Source organism: Cornus florida, unplaced genomic scaffold, assembly GCF_030987335.1.
Source record: "Cornus florida cultivar Cherokee Brave unplaced genomic scaffold, ASM3098733v1 CherokeeBrave_3.0.0_Hap2_Chr04, whole genome shotgun sequence".
NCBI classification, from domain to species: Eukaryota; Viridiplantae; Streptophyta; class Magnoliopsida; order Cornales; family Cornaceae; genus Cornus; species Cornus florida.
The window spans coordinates 15,547,977-15,567,152 of record NW_026775574.1 but is presented as its reverse complement, the minus strand read 5'-3'; the positions used below and the strand labels follow the sequence as shown (position 1 = coordinate 15,567,152).

Sequence of the window (19,176 nt, the reverse complement as noted above, 5' to 3'; positions counted from 1 at the left end):
GCAGAATTTGTTTCAAAGTTTTGGGTCAAAACAGTTTCAATTGGGAAAATATTTTGTTAAACTAAATTGATATTATCAAATTACAATGTTTAAGCTTTCATTGGGCTTTGGATTCATTCAATTTGGGTTAGAATTGAATTTTTTATGAATTTTACAAGTTGAAGGTAGCAAGCTGAAAAATCTATTTTGCGGACCAAAAATTTAGGGCGATTTCATTTCGATGGTAATTGAGATTTTCATTCCAATTGAGGTAGGGAATGTTTTAGGATTATTTGTGTGTTGTATTGTGTGTTTGCCATGATTATACAACATATATGTATGCCTTGTATCAAATTTAGAAAGTTAGTAATTTTTATTTCTTTGTATAAGATTTAAAATTTATGATGATGTATAACTTTGATTTGAATTGTAACGTGCTAGGAAATTATGCTTAGATATGTTGGTTAACATAATATTAAATTTGGATCATTTGATTAAGAATTACAACTTTTATTTAATATTTATCTTTAGTGAAAGTTTAATTCACATGGTTGTATCAATCATTAAATCAAGTTGTAATGTGGTATTTAAATAGGCCTTGGTATGTTCTCTAACATAGATTAAATTGATGGCATTTGGAATTGTTTAAAAATCTAGAGGAAATTAATTAATTAGCTTGAGTAATTTTGTCTTAAGTGTTTTAATCACTTAACTTGTCATTTGATGTTATATATATGATGACCATGACATGTCTTTCAATATATATTAAATTGAAGTTATTTGGATTAACTTGAAATTTAGAGAATTTAACTATTTATGTTTAATTAAATTCTACTTTATTACTCCATGGATTTAATTGCATTTTGGAAGTTGTTTCTATATTTAAATCATGGATTTGGATTTGATGTATGTTCACTTGATTACTTTTGAGTATTGGATAACATAGTTGTTACTTTTATATTCATGAGAATATGTTTTTCCATATTGAATATATTGTTGCTATGTGTAAGGAATTGCACACTTTGTATTTGACATCTTACAAGCCATAGTAGTTGTAAATTTTGAGCATGTATTGTATAAGTTTCCAAAATTTGGATTGTACTTGGTAAATAGTTGATATCTTGTATATACATGTTGATATATATACGTTGTTGCACAATTTGTTGATTTTGGAAACTTGGGAATATCATTGTTTGGCTACGGCTAGGACTTGGTTCTAGTACGGGGGATTGTCCCTTTATATAGTCTAGTGCACACATAGGGAGGTTACCTATGGGCTAGTAACCCTAAAGTAACTATGTTGTCGGTCTGATCTGGCGTGACGTCCGAGTATCCACTTTATTTGATTTCGTATTTCATTTCAAGTTGATAACTAGATGATATCGTAACTTGTTGTTCCTTATTTGATTTCCTATTTTGAGCTTAAGATGTAGCTTTGTGAAAGCATGCTTCATGCGTTGTATTGGAAATTCCATTGTTGGTTAAATTGCATCGATATCATAATTTGTGTTTTGATGTTCAAATGTAGTTTAGGAATGACCTTATAGATTCATTTTGAACATAGACGTTAGGTGGCATGACTCACACTTGTTGTTTTTGTATTTTGGATTTCAAGTTGAAGACTTTGAGAATCTATTTCTTGTTGCCTTGTATAACATGTTTCCATGTTGTTTGAATTGCATGAACAATGTGATTATGATAGAAATGATCTAGGTAGCTTAGGATGCTCCCTGGGTCTCATTTTGACATAGACATTAGGTGGCATGAGCCCCTTTAACATGTTTCACCATAAGGTGATAAAATTGTAAAATGCTAGGTCAATGCATGCTCATCTCCTACGAGTAGCTTTATGTTACTTACCCCTATGATACTGGGGCATATTTTAGGTACAGGACTCAGGATTTGAAGATTCCATTGCTCCTTGGATGGCTTACAGTTTCTAAGTTTCTATTTTATGCAAGTGTTAGCATAAGATGCCTTTTTGTAGCCCTATTTGTTTAAACTTGTATTCGTTGATTCGTATATGTAAAGTGTACGTAAGTGCACTCTTTTTAATGTATTTAACATGTATGAGATGAGGCCGGAGGCCAATGACATGTATCTTGTTTTCTATGCACTTTTGTTTTCAAAGTTTATTATGAAAATATTGGAAAATGTTAAGTCATTGCTTCATAACTTTCGCATCGGGTATTGGAATTTCATATCTTTTCTGCCCGGACTCAGAATCAGACGATTCTTGAGTCAAATTTTGTTCATTTTTCGTTGTCCTTCCAATGATGTGCACGGTGGCACCCTTTTCAGTGAGAAATGACCATTTTGCCCTTAGTTTATCTCTTTTCGGGTTAGGCATTCTTGCTTCATTTGCTTGGCTCATTTGAGTTCCGTGGCTTCACGGAGAGTCATTTTGGGGCCTTAGGGATGACGTACATCTCTTGAGGTCATTTGGCTTCTTTCCCTTCCGCATTTCAAGTCCGTTATCGGGTCAATTTCCGGTTCATCACTAACACACTGGGTTGAGAAATCCAGGTTGTTACAATTCGTATGGATTAATTCTTTCTATTGATTCTCTATTTGATTACATGTTGTCTTATGTGTGATTATTTGGGAATTGATCTCTACACTAGTTTTTCTATATTAATTGCATGTTTATGTGTGGTTGATTGAGAATCTAGTGATGGCTAGACATAGGCTTTCATTGAATGGGTTTGTCAATTAATTAGATGGTTTATACTTATACTTGATGGGTTGTTCTACTATTTAATTCATGCTTGTAGGTAGGTAGACAATCTATGATTGCTTAGATACTCCATGGCTTACTCTTGCAAATTCCATGATTCTCTATATTGATGTGTGTTACAATTGTTACTACCTAGATGGGTTATGCTTAAACTAGATGGGTTATGCTACAATTAGTTTAGGTAAGACAATTCATGCATAAATTAGATGGTCCATGCTTAATATTGCAATTGGTAGTCGCATTTTGTTCACAACAATGTATTCCCCATTAATGGAAAGCAAGTGGTTAATTACACGAGCTTAGTGGTGATTCCAACACCCTAAGTCCTCTCTTCTCTTCTTTTAAATCCCTATCTCTCATTAGTTTATTTTAATTGTATTTTAATTAATTGATTTCTAGATTAATCAACCAATCTCTCTCTTTTACAATCATTTGGTACATTAGAGTTGAAGTTATATTCCAACACGTATAATCCCTTGGGACGATCCCTACTCACTCTTGCTACGTTAGTAGTAGTGTTGGTAGTGGTTTTATAAATTTAAATTTGACCTAAAAGGCTTTTCTTGAACCGCACATTCGTTACATTATTTTGACGTATACAAGCGGCCTCGTCAAATTTTGGCGCCGTTGCCGGGGATTAACGGTTTTGTTGGAATTAAACTAGACAATAGTGTTCATTTGATTGCTTCTATTTTTATTTTATTTTCCATTGTATATTCTTTTCTCTTGCTCTCATTTTTATTTGTTCAATTAGGTACTTAACTACAAGGAAGGCGAACTTTGGAACTTGAAGCAATCATTGGAGGTTAAAGCTAAATTTGGAGTTGAAGTGCTAAAGGACCATTGTGAGCAATTCTTGGAACTCTCGTATTTTAATTGTTTCACTTCTTTGCATGCTTGTGATAGCCCTTGTTGAGGCTCATTTTATTGTTCAAATTTTTGTCAAAGCATAGGCCCTTGTTGAGGCCATTATTTGTTGTATTTGGGTTTTAATTATGAATGTAGGAATTATTTGATCCAAGTTTGGGGGGGAATTACATCCCTCCACCTTATGCTCCTCCATCATATTTTAATCCTTATGAAATTAAGTCCAATTCATTTCATGCATCATCTTATTATGAAATTCATCACTCATTTAATCCTTCTTATGACTATTGCCCTCCACCAACATTTTATGATAAACCAATTCCACCACCTTTTAGGTTCTCACCCGAATTTGAAGAAAAAGTGTTAGCTTTACTTGATGTGCATATTTCACAAACTCTACTTATTGATTATGATTTATCTATGACATGGCTACTTTAGAGAGTGAGGAGTTGTTGACCACACTTGAGGTAGGAGAGAAGGAGGAGAAACTTGTTGAAGAGGTCCTTCTTTCTATTATATCCAATGACCCTCTTGAGGAATGCCTTTTTGAAATGTATAAAAATTGTGGTTTTGACTTTGAAAGCTCCAAAAATGAAGTAAACTCTCTAATGGACTCCTTAGCTAATTTGGAAGGTGAAGAGATGGCTATTTTTTAGGAGGAGAAAAATGATGAAGAGAAGGTGTTTCTTGATATTCCAAATGAGTCTTTGAAAGATATTGAATTGCCAATTCACATAGGAAGTGATTCTTTGAATACACTTCAAGAGCACAAAAATGAGGCAAGGCTAACCATGATTGATTTTGTTTTCAAGACCGTGGATGAAAAGAACAATATCATCTCTTTCATTTTTTTTTAAGTCATTCTTTTGGAGGATGATTTTATTGTTGTAAGTGGGATATTAAATGAGAAAAGTGAAAAGAGGATCAATAAGGATATTTCATATCTGGTTTTTGATTCTTTTGATTAATGAGTTGACCCAATGTCTTGCTAGAGACGTTAAACACTAGTATTCGTAGAGTTTCCAACTCTATTCCTCTCCCATTTCTTTTTATTATTTATTTTTATTTTCCGTTCTTGTGTACATTTTTTCATCCAATTTTTAATTTTTATTGTTGTTACCATCATTGGGGTTTAGCATAGGATTTTATGCACTTTCATCTCAAAATGAGGCATTTGGTGCCAGTTCGATCGATCACAAGAGCACCTTCGATCGATCGAACATCATCTCTACATATTTTCATCTCTCTGTTCCATCGTGTGAAGAGAACCTGCATATTTCAGCTCTCTGTCCCATCGTTCGAACTTTATGTTCGATCGATCCAAGTAAATTTGATCGACCTAGGAGCCCTCATGATAGATCGAGATTCCATACTTAGAAATTTTTTCAAAGCACTGCATATTTCATATCCTTTATCCCATCGTGCGAGCATAGATCGATCATGGTGTGATTGATCCAAGTCAAGATCGATCACAACTTTGCCCTTTGAATTTTTGACTTTTTCTTCTTTCTATTTTTCATTTTCTTTGACTTTTGTTATTCGTTTTATTTTATTTACTCTCTTTTCTCTTATTAAAAAAAAAAATTGTTTTAAAATTTGTTAAAAATATAAAAATATTTTTGTTTATTTTATTTTATTTTCGAAAACTCCAAAAAGATTTTTATTTTATTTTATTTTCATTTTTACTTTCAAGATTTATTTTTATTTCAAACCTTTTTTTTAAGAAAAAAATTTCAAAAATATTTTTCTTTTCTTTTCTTTTATTTTATTTCCTTTTATCTTATTTCAAAAAAAAAAAAAAAAAAAATCCAAAAATTTTTTGTTTAACTTTAATTTTTTATTTTTTATTTTTAATTTGAATAATAATAAAAAAAGAGATAGTTTTTCAAAGAAGCATTCCGTCTTGCTAGAGACGTTAAACTTAGTACCCATTTTGCATATTTCTTGCATTTTTCATTTCTCTTTATATGTTTTCACATATATAAATAATAATAATAATAATAATAAATAAATAAATAAATAAATAAATTTTGTTTTGCGTCCTTTATTTCATTGCATGTTTATTTGTTTTATTTTTGTGTGTGTGTACATACTTGTTATGAAAAAAATTAAATTAAAAAAAAAAAATTTTTATTTTTATTTTTCATTATTTTGGTCTTGTATCTATCTTATTTTTTATTTTTCATTTCTTGCATTGTACATATTCTTTCATTACATTTTACCTTCTTTATTTTCTTTTTGCATTTTTTTCATGCATTTTATTCTTTGTTTTTTTTTTTTTTTTTTTTTTTTTTTTGTATATACTTGTTTTCATTAAATGAAAAATACAAAAATTTGTTTCATCATTGTGCCCTTATGTGTACTCATACACATTTCATGCTTTAATTAGGGCTTGATCTCATATCTCCCTTTCATCTTGTGTTATATTGCCTTAGAATGCTTGATTTACTTATCTTCTTCTATTTGATATTTGATGTGAGTTTGCTAGTGTGGTTATTCAAGTAGGTTGTTGATTCCAAGTTTGGGGGAGACGTCATTCGAATTGGATCATGACCGGGCTTCACGTCTACACCACCACGGTATACTCTTTCCTTCTTTCCATTGTTCTCAGTGCACATTGAGGACAATGTGCGGTTTAAGTTTAGGGGTAAGGTGACTTTGTTGCATTCTACTTGAAATTGAGCTTTAAATGCATGATTGAGATTTGAGATTGATGTTAGCTATGATTTTGATCGTTTGAGGACTATATTGCTTAAAATTTAAAAATTGCTTGACTTGATAGTCCAATACTCCTTGTATGCCTTATGGATGCCATTTAGAAGTAAATTTTTCGAAAGATTGATATCTTGCTTACCTTTGTGGTCCACATCAACTTGATTTTGTGATTGTTTTGAGATTCATTCTAGGATTCTACACTAGCACAGGCGCACACTAGCATTTATTTGTGGGGTACATGCTTTGTTGATTATTGAATTGGTTATATCCCAATTGGGCTAGTAGTGCATTGAAAGCTTTCATTCTTGATAATGGTGGATAACAACCCCTTTTCACTAAGTAGCTGGGATTCTAGCCTCATAAAGTACTGAACTTCTTGCGCCGAAAGGTGGAGGGCCCAAACTCTAGGTTAATAATTGAACTTGCTTACAAAAAAAAAAAAAAAAAAGTAAAAGCAAAAGCAATAAAAAAGTGAGGAGTTCTCCCAAAAGGTGAGATATGGGAAATGATTAGATGGTTGTTGTCTTGATTTGTAACCTAGTTGATTTGAGCTTGTAAGTTCGTAGGGGTGTTTGAACACGTAATGCCCTAAAGCCGTCTGGTTTGGGAGTCATTGACCTAACGCTCGATCTCATGAATCGCTAGAAAGCTTAATAGATCACTACATTGCACCATGCTTCTATCTTTGATCCTATTAAAAAAAAAAAAAATGAGTGAAAAGAATAAGCGCACCTAGAACAATAAGCTTTAATAAAAGGTCCACTTTTTATCTTGATGATCGGTACTAGATTTGTGTGCTAGTTTGAGGGTAATGATGTGATTAATTCTTTAGTTGGCTAAGATAGCAATACATTGATGCTGGACCACTCAAAAAGGATTCTAGAGTTGTTTTGATTTGCATGATCATTTTCTTGATGTGTAGAGGACCATACTTGCTTGCTTGATGTTGAGATTTTAGGAGATTGCTTAGAAAGGGTTGAAAATTTGCATACTTGAGGTAGTTTTCTCCCAATGCTTGTTTGCAATATTGGTGCCTCTTTTGAAAGAATGAGTTTTATGTTTGTGGGTATCATTTTTGGAAACCCTCACGAGACTTCACTCGTCCACTAGGGGTAACCTAGGGGTTTAAAAGGCTTGTTACATATGCTAAATGCAATTGTGTTCCCTACGAAAGTGGCGCTATCCATTTATTGCTTTCTAGTTATAGTTGTTTAGTTGTTCATTTTATTTCTTTACTTCGTAGTTCATTGTTAGGGACTAGCAATATTAAAGTTTGGGGATGTGATGAGCGCTGAAAAGTACATTTTTAAACCCCTTAAGCTTGAGTATTCTAGGACCTTTATCTATCTTATTTACCCGTTTTAGTATTTATTTGTGTTTTTGTCTATTTCAGGTCAATAATGTTAAAATGGGCTAAAAATGGTTTCTTAAGGCCTCTTTGGAGTCAAACTAAGTCTTAGTGAGGATCCGGAACAAAATGAGGCTGATTTGGAGCAAAAAGAGGCTGATCCTAAAAAGCTGCCAAGTCTGATCGATCCAACTTTTTCTCTGATCGATCCAACTTTTTCTCTGATTGATTCAACTTCTCTGATCGATCCAACTTTTTCTCTGATCGACCGAACATTGCTGGCAGTGAGCTGTCTTATTCCCGTGTGCACCCAAAAGTCTACCTACCATATGGTACGGGATTAGATATTTTTGGAGCAATATTCCAGACTTAGTGACTAAGAAAAGGACCTTCTATATAAAGGGAAGTGACCCATTTGTAAAGGAGCTTTTTATCATTTTATTTTTTATTTTGTATTTTTTATTTCTCTCTCTAGCAAAGTTAGAGATTAGGGTTAGAAGAAAATGGGGAAGTGGAGGCACATCTCAAGATCCATCTCTAGACCACTCTCTCTCTCTATCTCTAGAGCTTCAAAGAAGAAGAAGAAGAAGAGGAAGAAGAAGATGGAGCCATATTTGGAGCTTGATTCCATGACCACATCTACCTCCTCCATGATTGGCTAGATCTACACTTAGGGCTTGGATGAGCCCTAAGTGTTGTGTAATCTAAACCCTTGTATTTCTATTTTTGGGGATTTATATATAGTGTTGTGATTAGTGTTCTAGCCTTGTGAATTTAATGAATCTTGGTATATTTCTATGATTTCTATGGTTTAATTCTTCCTATTAATTCTTTAGTTTTTTTACATGTCTATGTGTGATTAAATTAGGAATTATTTCTTACATGATTCATATAGATTAATTCTTTCTATTGATTCTCTATTTGATTACATGTTGTCTTAGGTATGATTATTTGAGAATTGATCTCTACACTAGTTTTTCTATATTAATTGCATGTCTATGTGTGGTTGATTGAGAATCTAGTGATGGCTAGACATGGGTTTTCGTTGCATGGGTTTGTCAATTAATTAGATGGTTTATACTTATACTTGATGGGTTATTCTACAATTTAATTCATGCTTGTAGGTAGGTAGACAATCTATAATTGCTTAGATACTCCATGGCTTACTATTGCAAATTCCATGATTCTCTAGATTGATGTGTACTACAATTGTTGCTACCTAGATGGGTCATGCTTAAACTAGATGGGTTGTGTTACAATTAGTTTAGGTAAGACAATTCATGCTTAAATTAGATGGTCCATGCTTAATATTGCAATTGGTAGTCGCATTTTGTTCATAACAATATATTCCCCATTAATGGAAAGCAAGTGGTTAATTACACGAACTTAGTGGTGATTCCAACACCCTAAGTCCTCTCTTCTCATCTCTTAAATCCCTATTTCTCATTAGTTTATTTTAATTGTATTTTAATTAATTAATTTCTAGATTAATCAACTAGTCTCTCTCTTTTGCAATCATTTGGTACATTAGAGTTGAAGTTATATTCCAACACGTATAATCCCTTGGGACGATCCCTACTCACTCTTGCTACGTTAGTAGTAGTGTTGGTAGTGGTTTTATATATTTAAATTTGGCCTAAAAGGCTTTTCTTGAACCGCACATTCACTACATTATTTTGACGTATACAAGCGGCCTCGTTAGATTTCGAAATTTTGGGCATATTTTGGGGCTTTTCTTCAATTAAGAGGTAGGGGTTTCTAATTCACATTTTTCTTAGATTTTTGTGAATTATTCTTCATGAATTGTTGTATAGTATGTTAATTCGTGTGGATCCTTGCAAAAATGATTTATTTGTTGTATATGTGATATGTTATTATGTGTCAGTTGTCAATTTATGAGAAAATATGCCTTAAATGATTATATTCCATGCCTTATGTATTTGAGTAGCTGGAGATATAATAAGAAGTATGATATGTGTATTATATAATTTTTCTCCCAACTGTGTTTATTATTAATAATTGAAATGTATAAAGAATTATGATGTTTAAGAGGCATGGTGTAGTTATGCATTTTGATTGGGTATGGAATGGGGGAAACATTGTTCTAAAAAGGCAATGGAATTGTTTTTTGAAAAAGTTTTTGAAAAATGTTTGTGAAAACCGCATGCCTAGGAGGCGCTTAGTGGTCCGTGGTGTTAATGTGATCTAGAGAGAAATGGAGAGAGACTCTTGTGTGGTTGAGGTACCTAGGCCCAGACAACGCCATGAAGGTGCCATGTGGTTGGGGAAAGCCAACCCTTCCCTCGTGACGCCATAGAGGTGTTATGGGTCGGGTTGCATTAACGGTTTAGAATGGTGAAAATGAATTGTTTTAGAAAATGGGAAGCAACATTGGCATGATATTGCACTTCATTTGGATATTTGGTGTATTTGTGTTACAATGGAAATTATTTATAAGCTTGTAGTTGTGGTTGTTGATGTGCATTCCCTATGACATGATCCCGTCTACTTTTTGCCTACTCTTTGCGTGGATTCATGGGGTCATAAGAGGTGTGTCTTAGACACCTCCTATTGAGCTTATGCTCACCCTATTATTTTAATATTTTTCAGGTTTGGGGAAAGAAGGACAGGCAACAACCCATCGCAAATTAAGACTGGACTAAAACTCTTATTTTGTTGTCTTTTGTATAGAAATATGATCATGTACCTTTTACAAAAAAAAAAAAAAAAAAAAAATTAATTAAGTGTAACTTGTATAGTGTTGTAATGGTAGAATTTGTGTAAATAAATATATTTCATGGACTGTAATTTAATGTAATTAAAGTGATTTCTTGTTTGGAAGAGATGGAGGAATGGGACATTTTGTATGTATGTGTTAATTTTGGGGATGTTGTATATTATGATATTGTGCGTTGGGACAAGATAGATTAGTTTTGAGGCCAAGTGAGGCCATTGCATTTTATATGTATTTCAGCAGGTCGTAATAGGACTTTTTCTGTAGAGGTCATGTCGAAATTTTTATTTTTATTTATCTATTATTGTTATTATTATTATTTTTTGGGGTCGTTACAACCCTGGTAAAAAGATCAATCAAATGTACTAACCAAGCTTTCTTTATGAGTACTCTAGCTATATGAATACTCTAGCTAGTATCTACCCCAAAACTAGGAGCCTTCTGTGGTGGTTTTTAAGTTTACAAAAAGGATTTGCTAGTTTTGCCAATAGAGTATATAGGCTTATATTAATTTGTGTATATATATATGCATAGAGAGGAAAGAATAGAGCATACCAGGAGTAGATGGTTGATTTGATCATTGCTACAAGAATTGTCCAAGAGGGCATCCAAGAAGTCCATTTGGCTTGAAGTATTACCTCTTCTTCCTTCTCTTCTGTCTTCGATAATGGGCTCCCACGTAGCACAGATCCTCATAAACGCTTTATTTGCCTTCTTTTTCAAGCCCTGAAGATCTAATGCACCTAAAATTGGATAAAAATCAGACAGATTTGGAGCTGAAATCAACTCAATATATTTTCTTATAAGACCCTTCATCCCTCCATCCACACCCTCTGTAACGGCTTGAACCCGTGGGTCCGAATTGCTAACTGGGTTCTTACCTAAACCCGAGGTCAACTAAGGGCACTACCGTCCTTTCCTATATTAATACATAATATACGTGTCATCCTAGGGTTTATAAAAAAAAAAAATAATAAATAAATAATAAAATGAGATCATAGCTACTAAGTATGTCAAAATAGTCCACTAACCCATCAAAAACCTATGGAGGAGCATCGGTCGCCACTTCCTTTCCATATCCTAAAAAATGATAATAATAAGGGGGTGAGCAAAATTGCTCAGTAGGTGGTGCCTAAGACACACCTCTTGTGAGCCTGTGAATCTAAATAATGAATAGAAATAAAGGTAGTAGGATCATGCTATGCCGGGAAAAAATACGATATAAGTTCAAGTCATAATGAAATAAAATTCATGCCATGAGATGCAAAGCCATGTATGTTGCTTCCCATTTTTTTTCAAAATCCAATCCATCACTTTTCAAGCCATTAACATAACCCGTCCCTCAGTGACTCCTCGGTGACACGAAAGAAGGATTGGCTACTGTCCCTGACCCTTGGTACCCTCGCGGCGTCATTTGGGACCCAGATAGCTCAACCACGCTAGGGTGATTTCCCTAGTTTCCTCTAGGTCATGTTGATGCCACGGACTCTCAGTATCTCCTCGGCGTTTGCGTTTTCACAAAACCCCTTTTCATTTCAAAACAATTCTTTCCCATTTTTCTTTGCCCAATGCTATGCACGAATGCATCATGCTTTTTTATGTCATGTCAATGACCATTATCATACATCCAATTTAAGTTCGAGTTACAGAGTATAATTTTCCAAGAACTCCCAATGGAAATATCATACTTTCACATCATGAAATTTGGCAAATTCTAAACATAATAGGCATAAAATATTATCAACTAAGCATGCTTTTCATATAAATCCACTACTACACATAGTCATGAACTTCATATACCACATTTAAATCATTTTAAGGATAATCAATATGAATTAAGCATGCTTGACAACAAATTGCATAGAATTAATTCACAAAAACACAAAAATGCATGGATTAGAGACCCCTACCTCTTAAGATAAAATGAGTCCTAAATTCGAAATCCCTAGAGTGCACCAAACAAGGAATTGCTTATATCAACGCGTATATCTTGCCGTGCTCTTCGATTTGTCATAAACAGCATCCAAAAATTCCAAGAATTGAAGAAGTAATTGAAACTTGAAGTTTAAGATCAAAAGAAAAAAGAAAAAGAGAAGAAAAGTGATAGGAAGAGAGGGATTACGGGGAGAGAGAAAGAATGAGACCAAATTGGTCTCTAAGTTACAAATAAATGTTAGTGGTGGGTCACACCACTAATAAAAAATCTTTTTCATTTAATTTTCTACCACAATTTATACATATATGCGCACAATCATATAAAATAGCACACAACCACATTAAATAAGCACAAAATAATTATGCATGGCATACAAATGACCCGAGACACAACTCCTTTACATAAAATCCCGATAGTGGGTCCCACACGGGATCGTCCGACTTGAAAAACTGAAAAAATGCCAAAATAGCAACCGGTGAATTTCTAAGAGTCCTGAACTCAAAGAAATGTCCCAACCAACTCTCAAACACACTCGACACACCCCAAGGTGTCCGGTACGCAAAACGAGAAAAGACAAAAATACCCTCAAAAAATTAAAAAATTTTAGAAAATGAAAAATGGTAAAATTTGGAAACATTACACCCTATTTCTCTAAGCTAATTAAATCTCTTGATATCAAAGCATTACTCGTCATGTTAAACACAGTTTCAAAAACCAATTCTCCAACTTTCACTTCTTTTCCTTCCTTTGCACACACAAACTTCACCATGTCCATTGCCTTTGTCTCTCTCAAACATGCTTGATACCCCATTGCCTTGCCCGAGAACAGCTCACTTCTACATATTGTTCTTAAATTCTTCCATCCATCATTGCACTCCAGTGCCCATCCAAGTGACAAGTGATTGAATTTTGAGCTTTTAGCTAGTACTGCACTATGAACATACCGCGCAGATAAGCTCCGATCATGGGTCTTGAGAATTTCCTCTGCAGCAGTTGTGGATGATCCGATGATTATGATTTGAATTCCTAGTCTCAGCGACATAAGAGGGCCATAGGACCGAGCAAAGTTTGTCAGAATGATGTGAGGCATTTTTCCCATATGAGGAATATTGCCAAATATTGGCCATAGACTTAGTCCTGGTGGAAGTGGTAAACTAGTTTTTGATAAGAAATAAGATTTGAAATGCTTTAGGATGAAGAAGATGATAGGTAAGAGGAGTATAGGAAATAAGAGATAGGTTACTTCTCTTGTAATAGTCTCAGTCATGACTTGCAGTATCAAGATCTGGCTTTTTGCAGTGTGAGTGTATTGTTGTCAATTAGCTTATATTGTCTATAGAGGATGCATATTTGGTGGTTAACCAACTGATGTATTTCTCTCAAGAGATAACCATGTAAAGAAAATTTAGGTTACGTACCCTATCCTCTCTGTGCGTATATGTTTATTAAGCTGGTAATCTTGATTGCAAAGTTGACTTGCCTAATTTACAAATTGCCCCAACTGCCCCTATTTATTTATTTTTTTTCTTAAGACGAGATACTATTAGACTATATAGCATGTTCATAGAATTGATGCACTCTTGAAGCACTTTGAGATCATCATATTCCTCAAGCTCTCATATGATTGCATAAAAAGTGACTTCTATTTATCCTTATCAAAAAAAAAAAAAAGTGACTTTTATTTATAAAACATTATCTTTCACCATTGGGTTTTAGAATATGATCCATTATACTGATATCCTATAATTTCCCCTTTCTATTGAAAATATGAAGGGAAATATATATATATATCTTCATGATCTCCTTTTCGTAAAAAATAATACGCTGTTTGTTATGAAATAAGAATCGAATAGAAATTTATGAGAATAAAGAGAAAATTAATGACAAGAAAATAAATAGCATACGCACAAACGAGACAAGGATTTACATGTGGTTCACCTTCACAAATAGGGTTACGTCCACGGGCGATTTTGTTGCACAATCTGGTTTAGGGGCACTTTGGGGTTTTCCTTTAGGAAATAATTTATCGTTTCCTTCCGCGTTGTCGGGTAGAAAACTCGAGTTTAGGGGGGTTTCTTCTTCGTGTTTTTCTAGAAAAACTCGTCTTGGCCCTCGTTTCAAGCCTCAGTTTTGGAACCTCACCTTTTTTTTTTTTTTTTTTGTCAGCTTGTGCATGCCATTGGATGCCTGCATGGGCGCTGGTGGGCTCGTGCATGGGTGCCGTGTGCACCATGGCCTTCGTCGAGCCTCCGCGACGTCACAACTTTAAACACTCGTTTCTCCCTCGTTCAGACTCCAAATCGAGTGAACTTTTTTTTTGAACTTGACTAATTTTTCACTGTCTTTCCAATGGTGTACTCGGTTGCACCCGGATCTTCTTGAATAATTACCAGTTTACCCTTTTAGCCATAAGTGCTCGTTTTTCTTCGTCAGGCCGTTTCTCCTTCGTCCGGACTCCGAATAATGTGATTCTTAAGTCCATCCTGATTATTTTTTTGTTGTCTTTCTAGCGGTGTGCTCGGTAGCACCCGATTTTGTATTTTTTTAGAAATGACCATTTTGCCCTTGGGGCTATTTTTGTCTGGTTTTCTTGTAATTCGCTTCTGCTACTTTCTTTTGAGTTCCGTGACTTCACTGGAAGTTATGGATGTGTCTCGAGAATAATTTACATTCTAAGGACTTCATTTCTATGTAAAATGACTATTTTGCCCCTGGGGCTTATTTGTCATATTTTTGACCTTTTGTTTGCGCATCAGTTCTTATTGAGTTCCACGACCTCATGGAAGGTCACTTTGACTTCTTAGAGTCTTGTTTTCCGTTTTCACTTTCGCATTTTGGATCCGTTATCGGATCATCCTTTCGGTTCATCACTGACGCACTGGCCTAAAAATCAGGGCCATCACAAAAACTAACCTTCCGTTGCTAGGCCCATTGTGCTTCACCCATTTGGTATACTCTTTCCATTATCTGTTGCTTCTTTGTACATTGAGGACAATGCACAGATTAAGTTTGGGGGTGTGTTAGCATATTTTACATGTCGCACTTATTTTCTATACATATAATATAATTTGAGAATCTTGGGCTATGATTTTGATTTTTTGAGGATCATGATACTTAGAATTTTAAAATTGCTTAATTTGAGAGTCCAATACTCCTTGTATGCCTTGTGGATGCCATTTAGGAGTAAATTTATCGAATGATTGATATCTTGCTTGCATTTGTGATCTACATCATCTTGATTTTGTGATTATTTTGAGATTCACTCTTAGATTCTACACTAGCACAGGTGCACACTAGAATTCATTTGTGGGGTACATTCTTTCTTGATTATTGAATTGGTTATATCCCAATTGAGCTAGTAGTGCATTGAAAGCTTTCATTTTGACAAAAGTGGATAACAATCCCTTTGCATTTAGCCGGGATTCTAGCCTCATCAAGATTTGAATTTCTCGCACCGAAAGGTGGAGGGCCTAAACTCTAGGTTAATAACTTGAAAAAAAAAAGAAAAAAAGTAAGGACTTCTCCCAAAAGGTGAGAAGTGGGAAATGATTAGGTGGAGGTTGTTTTGATTTGTAGCCTAGTTGATTTGAGTTTGTAAGTCCTTAGGTGTGTTTAAACACCTAATGTCCTAAAGTTGTCCGCTTTGGGAGTCATTAACCTAACGCTCGACCTCATGGATTGCTAGAAATCTTAATAGATTACTACATTGCACCATGCTTCCATCTTTGATCCTCTAGGATAAAAATAAAAATAAAAAAATAAAAAATCGAGTGAAAAGAATAAGAGCACCTAGAACAATAAAGTTTTAATAAAAGGTCTACTCTTTGTTTTGATGATCGAGACTAGATTTGTGTGCTAGTTTGAGGGTAAGGATGTGATCATTTCTCTAGTTGGCTTAGATAGAAACATATTTGATGCTGGTCCACTTTAAAGGATTCTAGAGTTGTTTTGATTTACATGATCATGATCTTGATGTGTGGAGGATCATATTTGTTTGCTTGATATTGAGATTTTGGGAGATTGCTTGGAAATGGTTAAAAAATTGCATACTTGAAGTAGTTTTCTCCCAATGTTGTTTTGTATATTGGTTTCTCTCTTGTGAAAAAGAGCTCAATGTTTATGAGTATTATTTTTGGAAACCCTCACGAGACTTCACTCATCCACTAGGGGTAACCTAGGAGTTTAAAAGGCTTGTTGCATATGCTTAATGCAATCGTGTTCCCTACGAAAGTGGTGTTATCATTTTATTGTTTTCTAGTTCATAGATGTATAGTTGTTTATTCCTTTATTTTCCTTGTAATTCATTGCTAGGGACTAGCAATATCTAAGTTTGAGGGTATGATGAGTGCTCAAATGTGACACATTTTAGCACCTAAGCTAGGGTATTCTAGTCCATTCATCTATCTTATTTTCATGTCTTAGATACTTATTTGTGTTATTGCCTATTCTAGTTGAATAATATTCAAACAGGCTAACAAGAACCATTTGGACCATTTTTGGAGTTAAGGAGTAAAGTTGGAAAGAAGCCAAGAAAAATGCATCAAGGCAACTTCGACCGATCGAAAGGAGTCCTGATCGATTGAAGTTATCTTCAATCGATCGAAATGAAGACGGTGCTAGCTCAGCCATTTAGATAAAGTCTGAAGATATTTTCGATGCCATGTCAGCTTTGATTGATCGAAGCCCAAGTGTTCGATTGATTGAACATCTTCGATCGATCGAAATTACTGCTGGCAGTGAGCTGTTTGATTCCCGAGCGCGCCGTTTTCCACCTACTTTGCATAGTTGCGAATTTCCTCCAATCAGAGGCTATTATTCTGACTTGGTCCTTACTCAAATGAGTATGTAATTGATTTATTGAACATAATTGTAATGGCTAGATAGTTTTTGATTACCAATTATAGAATAGAAAATTTTCCCCTCTAGAACTAGGGTTTTGGGAAAAAAGCAAGGATGAAGGTGATGATGCCAACCTCTAAGCTAGCCCTTGAGGGTTCCATGTCTACTACCATGAGTGGCTAAATCCTTTACTTGGGGCTAGAGATAGCCCTTAAGTTTGCTTCCTAGACCTAGTCTTTTGTATATTTTTGGGGATTTAATTGTAACAAATGTTTTGATCATGGATTAATATATATCTTGTGGTTTCTACTAGATGTGTATGGATTTTAATGCTTTCAATTAATTCTTTATCTCTAACCATATGTCTATGTATGCTAGAATGGATGATTCATGTGCTTTTTTCTAGATTTAATGGAATTAATGCTTGTCTATCTATGTTGATGATGTTAATCTAGAGATGACCAAAACATAGTGCTTAATTGAACATTCTTGTGATTTATTTGATGGTTCACACTTGTTTCTTGATAGATTGTGCCACACCTTTAGTTTAATTAGCTTAAATTTCTTGTCTCTAGCCTAGATGTAGTGTAGTTGCTTTAAATTCTTAGATAGGTGGACAATCTATTCTTGTTTCTTGATGTTCTATACTTATGAATGCAAATGATGTATGTCTCTAGATAATTGTGTGTGCATTAATTGTGGTTTTATTGAATGAAAATTGGTTTCATTTGATAGGTTGTGCTTTTCATTAAATTGGCTAGACAATCTTATTTACCATCCATGCTTAGTATTAATAGATGTCACACACACACCCAAGTTACAATTTAATTTCCCCATTAATGTACAATTGCTAGTGTCTAGTAAAGTCAAGCTTAGTGGTGAACTCTAAAGCCCCAAGTCCTTTTTCCTATATCTTTTCTCTACTTTCTAGATTGCTCTCTTTTACTTGCATTAATTTTAATTGCATTATAGTTTAATTAACCAACCACCATCAATCGTTGATCACTCGACCTACTAATCCGATATTGATTTCCATCACAAATACACCTCCTTTCCCTTGGGACAATCCCCATTCACCCTAGGTATATTTTTAGTTAGAGGTAGTTGTGGTTCTTTATAAATTTAAACTTGGCCACACACTCACATGATCACATTTTAGCTTTGTGGGTATGACACACACCATGTGGGAAGTCATTTGTATTGCTTATGTGGTTATTTGCTAAAGTGTTTTGCTATTTGAAAAAAATATGCTTAACTATCTACTTGCTTACGTGCTTATGTGCTTATATGCTTATGTTGATGTACTTGTTGCATAGTCTTGCATGCTAAGTGTTAGTATAGTATCATTGTGTGTTGAGTCGTTCACGGTTGGGCCTTAACTTCATTGTTGTTGAACCGTTTTCTCATTTTATAGCACGATGCCACCACCAAAGGAACCAAGGGAAGTTGGCCTTAAGTTGATAAGAGGAGATGTTAGGGAGAGTTTCAGCTCCAATCCTGCAGAGTAGGTCGAAGAGGATACACTTTGTAGGGACTTGATTCCCCTTAGAGGTGTCTCCACACGAAGGGACGATGTTGAAGCACCCGTTGAAGCGGGTGAAGGCTCAACTAAGCTGGCACTGAACAGTTTGCTATAGAGTGTCTTGAGGGCTACAATTGCTACTTTTTCGCAACCGGTAGTTCAAGTTGAGGAGACGTCGGTACAAAAACGTCTCAAGTTGATTACAGGGTTTTCTAAGTTGATGCCGATGATGTTTGAGGGTGGTTGTAATACCCCTAATTTTAAAAAGGACTTAATTGAAATTTAGTTATTGTATTTTATGTGCTTGTGTGGATATGTGTTTATGTTTAATTGATTAATTGTTTTATTTATGTGGATTAGTTGTTTAATTGATTATTTTGTTTGCCTGTTTATTTGCATTAATTGACTAATTGTTATTTAATTGAATTATTTTTTAATTGGTTGTCTAATTGTGTTTTTATTTTCTTTAATTGAATTAAATTAGTTTTAATTGTTTAAA

General features: G+C 34.3%; 1 pseudogene; it reads right to left on the bottom strand.

Annotated features, from left to right (window-relative positions):
- LOC132304771 ((S)-N-methylcoclaurine 3'-hydroxylase isozyme 1-like) overlaps positions 1-13,583 on the bottom strand; it is a 29,836-nt pseudogene extending 16,253 nt beyond the window's left edge.
- Positions 13,584-19,176: the final 5,593 nt, after the last annotated feature.